General features: G+C 36.3%; 1 protein-coding gene across 10 annotated transcripts in view; it reads right to left on the reverse strand.

Moving 5' to 3' along the window:
* The window catches only part of ADGRL3 (adhesion G protein-coupled receptor L3), a 955586-nt gene that overhangs the window by 362868 nt on the left and 578527 nt on the right, over positions 1-14191 (reverse strand). The window contains exon 1 of one of the 10 annotated variants that reach the window (XM_044945850.2): positions 10161-10842. The exons of the other annotated variants lie outside the window; for them this stretch is intronic. The gene's annotated coding sequence lies outside the window, so the exon portion shown is untranslated. Of the gene's footprint in view, positions 1-10160; positions 10843-14191 lie in introns of those variants that run through there. 10 annotated transcript variants of the gene reach the window in all.

The raw sequence follows: 14191 nt of genomic DNA on the forward strand, positions 1-14191 counted from the left end.
AATGAATATTTGAAAAAGTCCTTTAAATACCAGGCAAGGATAAAGGGCTGATACTAATAAAATGTAAATGCAAATTGTAATGCAAAGTTATAAAATAACCTTAAAAAGGTGTTTCATTCATGTACAAAAGTTGGATAGCTACTAGAAGAATTTTAAAGATTCATATAAATTAAATACAATTGAATAAAATTCAAAGAGAACCCACCCTCTGATCATGTTGTCAGAAAAGATGAAACACACAGTGCCCTAGAAAAAGGCAAGGGATTCTGTCTTCAGTTCTAAGCAATACTTTTTGAGATCAACATAATCAAGGTGGACGAGTTCAAAGATTGAAACTTGAAAGGAGTGGAGTCTAGAAACCATGGAGAGAGAAACTGGAGTCATTGCCAGGACAGAATAGTTCAGGGACTGGTATTCCTATCAACCTTTACACAGCCCAGAGTCCCAGTAGTAGACAGCTTTGTAATCAATCCGGCTCCAGGGTAATTTTAACAGTCATTAACCTAGTGGGCCTCACCCTTTCCTTCTAATTCTACAATTCCACAACTCTCTGTCATTGTTTGCCCCAATTCCTACGTCCAGATTTAAACTGTCCTTTTATCTCTGCAACACCTCTTTTAACATTTCTTAGATTCTAGTGACTCAAGAGCCCCTCTTTAAGAATCTTCATCCTACCCCTAAATGATTCTTTTCTTAAAAATATATTCAAATATGTAATTCCTAGGTTTAAAACATTAAAAAAAAAGAAGATGCTCACTAAGATGAAGTTAAATTTCATATGTCTCTATAGCTTTAATGCTAATTTACACCGTGATTCTAGAAGATGAGGAGAAAGACGGTTGTGATAGCCTATTATTTTGTGTCTTACAAACTTACTTGATATGACAGACGCAATCTTTCCTTTGCACTTCTCAATTATGTTGCATGGCTAATGTTCTGTAGAACATATTTTGAGAAATACTGCTTTACAGAATTCTACAAGTTAATGTGTTTCTTTTTTTCTGTAAATTTCCTTCTCCTAGTTTTTGTGACAATAGCCTTTTCCCTAGGTTCTGGACTAGCTTCTTTCAACTTTGACAAACCTTCTGCATATATATCTCCATCCTGTTTTCAAAATTTTTGTTCTCTACACTCCCCGCGCCCCCCTCCACCACCCTTTGGTTTGTTTCAGATACTTGCACCACTCTCAAAATTCCACTCGTACCTCTCTACAATTGATTCTCAAATATTTAGTTCCTTCTGAAGTGGAAGCATAGTGATTTGGTTAAAAAAAATGATGGTGAAGGAGGTTAGACTTCAGGTCTACTTATTAGCTGTATGACCTTGGGTTTGAGAATTAAGTTAGGTTTCAGGAGAAATGCCTCAAATATTTTTTATAAGCTATTCTTTTCTTTCCTGCCTCAAGCTCTTTTCTAAACCCAGGGATATGATCACTGCTGAGCACTACAAATTTCCCCAGCACCTCAAACTTCAGATTTTAAGAATTTACTTCTAATCCCACTTCACTGAACTCTACACATCAACATTTCTTCATTTTCCTATTTTAAATAGTACTGCCACTTGCATAATCATTATGGCTCAAAACTCAGTACTTGCTTTTTTTTTAAAGCCACACTCAAGAATTTGTTAGTTTCTGTCAAATTGTCTTCACCACTTCACCCTAATATCATTTCCCCGCCCCATCATCATCAGCACTTTAGTTCAGGTGGAATCACTGAACACCTAGATGATGGCATTCAGCTACTTAACTATTCTTTCTGGAATTTAAGGCACTTGAATGCAACTGTCACAGCGTTTTCTAAAATTCTCTGATCTATTGGTCTTCTTTCAAACTGATATTTAAGGTAAAATCTGTTCTCTCTTGAATGAAAACTTGATATTTTATTGTGTACTATTCTCAAATTTAAAAACTGCTTTGTTTCTGCAGTTAGATTAAATTTCTTCTTTCATATTCTATTTTGTGGTACTTCTGGTAGTGTGCCTAGTATTAGAGTTTTGGGCAAGTATGCAGTTCTTCCAATAGACTATGACCACTGAATACAAAGTCTTCTCTGGTAGTTCAGTTGGTAAAGACTGCCTGCAATGCTGGAGACCTGGCTTCAGCCCCTGGGTCAGGAAGATGCCCTGGAGAAGGAAAGGGCAACCCACTCCAGTATTCTTGCCTGGCGAATTCCATGGACAGAGGAGCCTGGTGGGCTACAGTCCATGGAGTCACAAAGAGTCAGACGTTATTGAGTGACTAACACTTGACACCTGACTGAATACAAACACAATGTAATACATTTACATCTTCTTTATAACTTTCCATAGTGTTTGGGAAATAAATGGCATGACTATTCGTGAGTTTTTAAACATACTTTCATGAACTGACTCATATGGCCTCTTTCTCTTTTGCTGGTCATTTTCCCCTTTAGTGATGACTTTCTTTTTAGAACTCCTATGATACCCTATCTACCCAATAAGACACATAGAGAGGTAGGTACTTGTTATCTGAGTACAGATCTAAACTTTCCAATCAGTCTACAATTTCATAAAAGCATGATTTATCTACAGTACTTTCTCCCAAGTTAAACAATTTTCAAGAAGCTCCTGAATAAACAAAGCAGCATATTTTATTAGAAAATTCAATACGTTCAACATTACTTATTCCTACATAATTGCACAGATTTCTAGAAGTTATTATTATATGTTCAGGAACCACTGAGCACATGGTGAAGTTTTAGAGCAAAAACAACCAATATACAACATTGGAAATAAAAATTCTAATGGATTTTCTCTGCTCACTGTCTTAAATCCCCTATTTCACATTCTATTGGGGATGATTCTTTTTTAAAACTTAAACATGTTCTAAGCCCTTCAACAAACTTAAACCAAGTCTAAAACCCTTTTCTTGGCCCATAGGCCTTATAGAATCTGAAAGCTGTGTCTTCTTGTCCCACTTCACCTGGTTCTGTTTTGCTTTCTGCTGTACTCAGTGTTTAGCATACCACTGGGCCAGAGTAGCCAGTTAATGAATAATGACTGGAAAATTATTTTTTAAATGAAAATTAAATTTTGTAATTGCTTATATTTCTAAAAAATTTTATATTCTTGTGAAGTACCTCTGATATTCAACTTATACCTTCTCATATTTAAAATCATGTTTGGAGAACTCTATTTTTCTCCTTCCCCCACTTTTTCCATCTGTAAAACTGCAGAAATTCTTCTCAGCTAGTGGCTACATCTCAGGGAGGTGGAAAACATTAACAAGGTCATATTTTAAAATGCTCAAGACTTCTCTGGATGAAAGATGTTACTGAGTATAAAGTATAATTACCATTTCTGATAGGATTACATTCTGGATGGGAAAGTATAAATGGGAGTCCCTAGAGGAAGAAGAACACTAATGGTTTAAGTGAGATGCTGAAGCCTGAGGATAAACTAATTTAAGTCAAAGCTCCAGAGTTAAAAAGAAAGTAATTTTAACTGGATTAAATAATGCCACCCATTGCAAAAGAACAGCCTGCCATTTACATAAGACATAATTTAAAGTGGATTTTCTGGAACTCTATGTAATATGCAGTTACCTCATTTTATAAGCTGGGGCTGGAATCAAAGATTGCAATACACTGTGATGGAATGAAGAAGAACAAACCAAAATGATTATGATATTTAATGACATTTTTTCTTGAGATAATCTCACATACTAAATAAACAACTCTAAATAATTTATTTAATGTATAATTACTGACTTCTCTAGTGGCTCAGATGGTAAAACATCTGCCTACAATACGGGAAACCCGGGTTCAATCCCTGGGTCGGAATTAGTGGAATTTAAAAACTAAGCATTTGAAAATATCACAAGAACTTGAATGTGCGTAACTTATTTTCATTCTGTAAGGTGAGTGACCCACTATTTTTTTCACTTTTTGCTTCAGCATTTCACTAAGTGCCTAGCATATAGCACTGAAACTCAGTAAATGCCTTTTTAAAAATAACTCATGATTTTTATAATCATTAATACTTTATAATTTCACATAACGGAATAAGTTTTGATACTACCGTCTCAAAGAATGAGTCAGAAACCGAACAGAAAACTAGTTCAGTTCAGTTCAGTCGCTCAGTCTCTGTTCGATTCTTTGCAACTCTGTGGACTGGAGCACGCCAGGCTTCCCTGTCCATCACCAACACCCGGAGCCTACACAACTCATGTGCATCACATCGGTGATGCCATCCAACCATCTCATCCTCTGTCGTCCCCTTCTCCAGTCTTTAATCTTTTCCAGCATCAGGGTCTTTCCAATGAGTCAGTTCTTTGCATAAGGTGGCCAAAGTATTGGAGTTTCAGCTTCAACATCAATCCTTCCAATGAATATTCAGGACTGATTTCCTTTAGGATCGACTGGTTGGATCTCCTTGCAGTACAAGGGACTCTCAGTCTTTTCCAACACCACAGTTCAAAAGCATCAATTCTTCAGCACTCAGCTTTCTTTATAGTCAAACTGTCACATCCATACATGACTACTGGAAAAACCACAGCTTTGACAAGATGGACCTTTGTTGGCAAAGTAGTGTCTCTGTTTTTTAATATGCTGTCTAGGTTGGTCATAGCTTTTCTTCCAAGGAGCGAGCGTCTTTTAATTTCATTAAAGTTAAAATAGAAAACTAAGATGAGTAATATTCTTCTCTATGGCTCCTAATCCTGAATGGTGGGAGGCTCCCTGAATAGTCTTTTGTTGTTCACTCACTAAGTCATGTCCAACTGTTTGCAACTCCATGGTCTGCAGCATGCCAGGCCTCCCTGTACTTCACCATCTGCCATAGTTTGCTCAAACTCATGTCCATTGAGTCAGCGATGCTATCCAACCATCTCATCCTCTGTTGTCCCCTTCCTCCTCCTGACCTCAATCTTTCCAAATATCAGGTTCTTTTCCAATGAGTTGGCTCATCGCATTAGGTGGCCAAAGTATTGGAGCTTCAGCTTCAGCATCAGTCCTTCCAATGAATATTCAGGGTTGATTTCCTTTAGGATTGACTGGTCTGATTGCCTTGCTGTCTAAGGGACTCTCAAGAATCTTCTCTAGCACCAAAGTTTGAAAGCATCAGTTTTGGTCCTCTGTCTAACTCTAGTATTTAGTAATTTTAAATATTACTCCATAGCTAGGAGATAAGGGTATAGATCAGATTGATTTACTCTAGTCTTGTAATCACTCCTGGCTTTCATGTGGCAGAAATTTCTCTGTGGTTAAGTGATGCACATTATAGAATAACTTGAGATCAGTAAATGAAGTTCCATGCTAACAGTATAGACCATCTCAAGAAGAACTCATACAGAAGTTTTGTGAGTTTACAAAGAGAATACTAGCTAAAATTCAAAGACACAGTAATGTACCCTACACATAACCACTATATGCTACAATTATTAGGCCAGTTTCTAGAGAATTCAGAAATGGACAGAAAAAGTTGATAGTGTTTTCTTGGAAACATCTTCTTGCATAGGGTCCTCTGCTGTTTCACTGAGCTTTTGGATGTTCCCACCTATTTTTTTTTTTTTATCAATTTTCAAATAATATTAAATACTTTTTGACTTAAAATATTATTACAACTAATTTTTTAACTAACTTCACTGTATTCTTCTACCCTGAATCTTTGCCAATTTTTGTTTTTGAATATTTCTTTCTACTTCTATAGAAACTGGCTCATGAGAATTTTTATTTTGCACATATAAAACTATAAGAGTAATTCAGGAATTTGTATTTTCTCATGAAATTGGTTATAAGCTTTTTAAGGATATTAAGGTTTTCTTTGTAGTTAAGTCTTCAATTTGTCACTGAATATATACTAAGTATAATATATATTTAGTGATATTATATATGCATACATGCTAAGTTACTTTAGTAGTGTCCAACTCTTTGTGACCCTAAGGACCAAAGCTTTCCAGACTTCTCTGGCCATCAAATTCTTCAGGCAACAATACCAGAGTGGGTTGCCATGCCCTCCTCCAGGGGATCTTCCTGACCAAGGGATCGAACCCATGTTTCTTAAGTCTCCTCCACTGGCAGGTGGGTTCTTTATCTTGTCAAGTAAATATAATGTGACCACATTATTAATAGTATATTTTCTACTTATTTTTTCTTTACATACATCATCAGTATATTAAAAAAGGCACTAAATTTTCAATAGCACAGGGTAGAAGAGATGATTATGTGATAGGTGTCTGGATTAGAAATGAAATGTAGAAGACATACTGTTTTAAAATCATTATCATCTGCTTGGTTCAGAAATTATTTTGTGAATTATAAAAGATATATAGATATAGATATATACACTCAATATTTGAACAAGTAGAATACTAGAGAGTAACATAAGCCAATTAGAAAATGAATATCATACTTAAAACCTGCAGATGTAATACAAACTTTTAGCATTAGGGGACTATCAGAAGTTATCAACTATCTTAACGAAGAAGTTGGACTTCCTGATGCTCTTCTAAATAGATTCCAAGTATATCTGTTTCATATTAATGTAGATATTCTTTACCAACATTCACAATATGCTATTTAATATCAAGCTGAAGAAAGATGACGTGACTAGTTCTTTCTTGCCAAATACTAGAAAATTTAATTAAATAGACATTTGACTTCAAGTTGAAAACTAAATAAACTTTATCCTTTTAACTTTATTGACTGACCAAAGTAACACAAAATCATCAGTACTTCATCTGCAATAAGAACTCATATTGGATGAACTTTGTCTCTGTCAAAGATGTGATTACTAATGGAGGTGGTGGAGCCAGACTTAAAATCAAATTACTATGATGTGACAGCTTAATCTCAGACTTAACATAATCTTTATTCTACCACTTTGAAACTTCTTGGTGATTTAATAACAGTAAATTTAAGGGTATAACATTAAAAGCTTTAGGCATGCCAGTTAGAATTCTGGCATGCTAAATTGTTGGTTTGTCTAAAACTATCACAAAAAATGGAATAAATTTTGCTTGGCGCTAAAGTGATCCATTTCCTGTGAAGCTTGAAAAGAGTGAACGTGACAGTTTAAAGGTTAATCTGGTTATTTTGTGTAAGAAACTAAATAACAGTGGCTATATTGAGTTAAAGTATGATAATAGAAGAGCATAAAACAAAAGCATACACTTTCTGTTATTATTCTAATCTTTTCACAAAAGTGAAGATCATTAAACCTCACAAAAGTAAGAATGAAAGAAAAATTGTCTTAAATATTCTCATTCATGGATTCTGGCATTTTTCCCTGGGTTCTAAATTACTCTCACACTGGGACGCTTTCTAAAAATGAAATTATGTAATAGTTTGGGAAGATGAAGAAATTGCAAAGGAGCAAAAGGACTGGAGTATGTTAATTTTCAAGATAAGAACTCACATGTTTCCATGAGTAGTTAAGAATACACTGAAGCTACTTGCAACATGTCTGTGGAAGGATTAGGATCATTGCATTATTCAAAGTATAAGAAATTCAACAAAATAAAATAATAATTATGAGACTGAATTGGTGAGAGTGCTTCAAAATTTAAAGAAATATTGATAAGTCAAAAGGGACAGCTTAGTAAAGAAGGAAATAGTAAATGGTCACAACTATTGTGGAGATATTGAAAAGCAAGTTCTGAGAAAACAAAATTTGACTCACAGAAAACTTTCATACAGTTTTTGATAAAATATTATCAGTAAATCAGTGGAGGAAAAATATGGTGGGGAAATAGCTACTAACTGCTTAAGGAATATCATTAAGGTTATATATATATATATTATATATATATATTCCATTCTTGTAAAATCACATGTGTATATATAAATGTATAAAGCAACACCTAAAATGGTTGGAACCAAAGATAGTTGAATTTACCTCCAGTTATGGAAACTCAAGTAAATATTACTTTCATCTTCATTTATATTTTTGTAATATTTTTATTAAATGATCACTTATTCTTTATTTATGTAATCAGAAAAAAAAGACACTTTTGATATTTGGCAAAACTAATACAATTATGTAAAGTTTAAAAATAAAATAAAATTAAAAAAAAAAAAAAGACACTTTGCTGTAGAAGAAAAAGGTAAGCAGACTGGTTTCAATTTAATCCATCAATCTGAAATCAGCCATGGACTGCCCATTTTCTCCTAGATAATATGAGATATGAGCATTCTATGATAGCTGATATTTGATAAACAAGTATATTTGGTCATTACACAATAGCGCAATAGAGCTTGACATAAATTCTTGAAGTATATTCTATACTGAACTATATACTCTTTTTAAAATAAAATCATGCACTTTAATTAAAAAAATTTTTTTGGAAGGATGAATAATGCCCTCTTTCTCAACTGTCCATACCATAATCCCCTGAGCCTGTGCATGTTTTAATTTTCATTGCAAAATGAACTTTTACAGGTATGATTAAGTTAAGGATTTTGAGATGAGAAGACAATCCTGAGTCATCCAGGTGAGCCCATAATGGGTCCGTATGAAAGAGAAGCAAGAGGGTCAGTGTCAGAGAAGAGACCTGAGGACAGAAGCAGAGGGTGGCGTGATGTGCTCTGAAGATGGAGGAAGGGGCCACAAGTCATAGAATTCAGGTACCCTTTAGAAGCTGGAAAAGTCAAGGGAACAGACTCCTCTAATAGAAATGGATTCTATCAATAACCTTATTTTAGACTTCTGACTTTCACATCTGTAAGGGAATAAAATTATCACTATGTTGCAATATAGTGGCAGTAGAAAACTAATGCAAGTGTTTAACAATTATTAACAGAAACAAAGCATTATATATCAGATTCAGTTCACAGAAAGACTTGCAAGATTTTTAAAATGGGAATCATACTACATAATAAAAAAACTGCTATAAGAATAAAATTATATAGCATAAGTGACAGTGATCACCCTACTCACTAATGAGTTTCTCTTGTGTACCCCTTGTACTAACTCAGGTTCCTAATAACGATTCCCACCTCCTGATGGAAATTGTTTTCATGTCAAGCTAACTTCAGCAAACATGACTCTAATTTTTAGGTATCTCCCTAAAGAATAGTAAAACATTTTGCAAAAGATAGCTGATAAAAATTATCAATTCCCAGATAAGAAGCTATTTTTACCAGCCTTTAATAAAATGAACAGAATTCCACAAGTCAAAGGGACCTGTAATAAAATCCCCACCCCTTCTTTCCACCCATCTACTAAGCATGGGAACTTGGACAAAATAAGGACTAAGAATATTTTCCTGTGTTCCTTATTTTTTAAATGGGAACTATACTCCATAAATAAACAAACTGCTATAGGACAAAACCGTTACCAAAAGCAAGTTGTGTGCCTGATGCACAGTGAGACCAAATAATACCAGAATGTCAGAGTCTGGAACAGAGGAGATGGGTGGCTCATGCTTTAAAAAAAAAAAACAAATTCCCGAAAGCTCTAGCAAAGCCCTTTTCTAGGAAAGGTGAGAGATGGGAGTGGTTAGTTGTTGCAAACTTCTTGGTGTCAGATCCTTTGTTCTTGAAGTCAATAATGATGTTTCTGTAAATCTCTACCATTTGTGCATGCATGCTAAGTCGATTCAGTCGTGTCCAACTCTTTTGTGACTCCATGGATTGTAGCCTGCCAGGCTCCTCTATCCATGGGATTCTCTAGAACACTGGAGTGGGCTGCATGCCCTTCTCCAGGGGATCTTCCCAACCCAGGCAGTGAACCCCTATCTCATGTCTCCTGCAATGGCAGGTGGGTTATTTACCACTAGCACCACTTGGGAAGCCCCAAATCTCTACCAAACAGAGGTTTTTCTCTGCCCTGTCAAGAAAGGACCAGGTCCTGAGGCAATACTTTCACCTTCTAGGGACTTGGTCCTAGCTAAGAGGAGGCAGATTTTAATTGGTAGCTTCCTCAGGCCACCAAAATGGCTGGGGAGGGCAGTACAGCAGCTCCCACAAACTGCAACCCAGGCAGACTGCCACTGCAGTTAGGTCACAGAGACAGGGATAGGGAAGACATTCACCACTACCTCAATGCCTGGGCCAAGGCCAGTGAGTGGCCTTAATGAGGGCTCTCGAGCCCTGCCGAACACAGCCCCCAGTTTGTCCCCTGAACCCCCAGCTCACATGCTGTTTCAAGGCTGGATGAGCTGGAGGGCGCCAGGGAGAATGCTGGGATCCACCTCTTACCTCACTCTCCATTAAGGCCACCACTTCACCAACCTTTGGCTAAAATCCTCTTCCTAACAGACACTCCTTGGCAGTTGGCTGCTTGTGAGTGGAGTCCACTGCAGTGCTGACCAGAGGCTCAGCATGACCACCAAGGGTCACTTATTGACAGTTGGTTGCCTGTGAGAGGGCTCTCTGTGGTGCAGACCAATGGCTGAGTGGGACCTGTTGCCTGGTAACAGGGTGAGTGGTAATGGCACACAGAAGCAACTGCATGCTAAAGGCTGCCCTTGGCCTTGCTGTAAGGAAATGATACTGTATACAAAGTATTTAGCATAGTGTCAACACTTGGTACTTGCTCAGAGAACAATATCTACTATTCAGGAAAAATACTTCATTTTTCTCTAGCGATTTCTCCCTTTTATATTTTAATTTTGACAAAGAGAAAGAAAATCAAGTAGAAGAGTTACAGTCTATTTTTATTAAACACTCCACAATGTTCTTTCTCAATCGTTTCCTGGACCATCAGCTTCTAAGTCACTCCAGTTTCCACTCCAATCAGAGAATGATCTGCTAAATGTTTCAGAACTATTTGCATCAAATAGTTACCTAGCAACCATCACTAATATAAAATTAGATTTGAGTTTCTGTTAAAGTATACAGTATATACTGAAATAATTCAAAGATAGATGAATACTAGTCCATATCAGAATTTTAACTCTTAAAAACATACTCAGGTAGAATATCTCAAGAGCCCAAATCAGGAAAGTACATTACTATTTCTAGCTTGGGGATTCCCTGGTGGTTCAGCAGTAAAGAATGATGTGGGTTCAGTCCCTAGTTCTGAAAAATCCCCTGAAGAAGGAAATGGCAACCCACCCCGGTATTCTTGCCTGGAAAATCCCATGGACAGAGAGGAACTTTGTGGGCCCCACTCCATGTGGTCACAAACAGTAGGACACAACTTAGTGACTGAAGAACAACAGTTCAGAATTGTATTATTTATTTGGTGTTTTCAACAATAGACAAGCTCTCTACCCATATTGTATGAAAGATTAAAATATTAATAGCAAATTTTTATCAAGCACTAATTACATGCCAGAAACTATTTTATTCTTTTGTGTGTATAGCTATTTGAAGAGTCAAAATAACTAATGTAAGTGCTTGCATTGAAAAGATAAATCATATTTTAAAACACTAGATTCATTTGAATATTTCTGGTAAACAGTGAGACTCTTCAACTCTATTTTTCATCAATGAGGCAGACAAGATCCCAGCTTTCTAATACTTAAGTAAAATAAAATGACCTTCATACATTGGTCCCTATTAGTTCTGAATCTTCAGCACTTTCAGAACCAATGACAAATGGGATTTTTAGTGAAGAGTCACTGCCAGTGTTTAAGCTACTCCCTGATGATAAAGAAAAGGCATTTCAACATTTTAGAAAATATCATCTGACACCCCCGAGGAGCAGCAGCTGGTAAGATTCAATCAAGTAATATAACATCATAAACTCTTGAATTTTGTGTTAGAATCAGTGCTAATCACAAATGTAGGCAAATGTTGAAAAATGACTGAAGGACTGCTGGGTCCTAAAGACAAAGGATAGTTTATGTTTTTCACTTTACACTTATCACTCATTCTTTAAAAGAGTAACACATACCATCTGTTGCAGGGCAGTCATTTCATAATTTATGAGATCTGAGCTTGATATTTGAAACTAATTCAATATGAGTATTAGTCCTTGATAATCTCCACAATATTCTTTGACTAGGCAAGCACTTTTCCTGGAATTAAGCCTTGGGTAAATAGCTCAATAAGTAGGATAGAACAGATCAGGATAAAGCCAGAATACAGCCATAAGAAAAGTTTGTTAGAATTTGATGCACACAGCCAACTACCAGTTCAATCAGTACTTGAGAAAACAGAATGAATACAGAAGGTAAAAAAACAAACAAAAAAATCCCTCAAAAGTGTTGTTGCAGAAACAAATGCATTTTGTTTCCAACAAATTTGAATATGGTCTTCATCTGAATTTTTCCTTTTGTCTTGATAAACTTAACAATGAATTTTCTAAGATTAAGAATAGGAAAGAGAGCAAGTTAAGAAAAACAACAGTATAGGAAAGCCTTTTGAGAGAGAATCATTCCTCTCGGCCTTTTGAGAGAGATTCATTCCTTTCTTGTCTCCATAATTACATTTTCTGGGTTTTGTTTGGTTGTTTTTAACTGCAGACAGTTTTTAGAAACTATTAAATCTCAATGTAACTGAGCAGTGAATCTATTTCAAGCTACATTAAAAACTAAAATGAGAAAGGATTTGCTGCAGAAATTTGGATGTAAATTTGAAAGCTTCCAAAAGTAAATAGTTAGCCTATAGTGAACATAAAAGGAAATGACACACCCCACCTTCTCTAAAAATGTTCACTTATTGGCTTTCTCTAAGTAATTTTGAAATAAATTTATGAGACATGTTACAAGACTTGAAATCAAGCTGTATGCACAAAAGACTGCTCTTTCGTGATATTGAGAAAGTTGGGTTTTTTGATGTCTCAATATGCTATCCTAAATTGTACTATGGAAAAGGAAATGGCAACCCACTCCAATATTCTTGCCTGGAGAATCCCGTGGACAGGGGAACCTGGTGGGCTGCTGTCCATGGGGTCGCACAGAGTCAGACAAGACTGAAGCGACTTAGCTTGCATGCATGCATGCATTGAAGAAGGAAATGGCAACCCATTCCAGTATTCTTGCCTGGAGAATCCCAGGGACAGAGGAGCATGGTGAGCTGCCATCTTTGGGGTCGCACAGAGTTGGACACTACTGATGCGACTTAGCAGCAGCAGTAGCAGCAAATTGTATTAATTATAGGCTATATTGAAGGTAAAGAAACACAAAATAACCAAGTTATTCACATGAGGGCAATTTTGAATTTTGAAATCTTCATGGAAGAATTTTAATTAATATGAGAAACTGAATTAGAATGCCAAATATCAATTAAAGGGGATACATTTTAAACTTGTGTCTTTTAAAGAAGGCCTTACTCACTCCTTCTGTCTATTACTGTTGTTCTGTTGTTCAGTCATGTCTATTTGTGACCCCATAGACTGCATCAGGCCAGGCTTCCTTTAACTTTACTATCTTCCTGAGTTTGCTCAAACATGATCACTGAATTGATGATGCCTCCAACCATCTCATCCTCTATCATCCCCTTCTCTTCCCAACCTCAATCATTCCCAACATCAGGGTTTTTTCCAATGAGTCTGCTGTTTGCATCTGTTGGTCAAAGTATTGGAGCTTCAGCTTCAGCATCAGTCCTTCCCATGAATATTTAGGGTTGATGTCCTTTAGGATTGACTGGTTTGATCCCCTTGTAGTTCAAGGGATTCTCAAGAGTCTTCTCCAACACCACAGTTCAAAAGCATCAATTCTTTGGCACTCAGCTTTCTTTATGGTTCAACTCTTGTATTCATACATGACCACTGGAAAAACCATAGTTTTGAGTATATGGACCTTTGCTGACAAACTAATGTCTCTGCTTTTTAATACACGTAGGTTTGTCATAGCTTTTCTTCTAAGGAGGAAGCATCTTTTAATTTTATGGCTGCAGTCATGGCCTGCAGTGATTTGAGAGCCCAAGAAAATGAAGTCTGTCACTGTTTCCATTGTTTCCTCATGTATTTGCCATGAAGTGATGGACCAGAAGCCATGATCTTAGTTTTTCCTGAATGTTGAGTTTTAAGCAAACTTTTTCACTCTCCTCTTTTACTTTCATCAAGAGGCTCTTTAGTTCTTCTTCGCTTTCTGCCATAAGGGTGCTGTCGTCTTCATGTCTGAGGTTATTGATATTTCTCCTGGCAATCTTGATACCAGCTTAAGCTTCATCCATTACAGCATTTCACATGATGTACTCTGCATTTAAGTTGAATAAGCAGGGTGACCATATACAGCCTTGGCGTACTCCTTTCCCAATTTTAAACCAATCCATTGTTCCAAGTTTAGTTCTAATGGTTGCTTCTTGTTCTGCATACAGGTTTCTCAGGAGGCAGGTAA

This window comes from Bubalus bubalis, chromosome 7 (genome assembly GCF_019923935.1).
Source record: "Bubalus bubalis isolate 160015118507 breed Murrah chromosome 7, NDDB_SH_1, whole genome shotgun sequence".
NCBI lineage: Eukaryota > Metazoa > Chordata > Mammalia > Artiodactyla > Bovidae > Bubalus > Bubalus bubalis.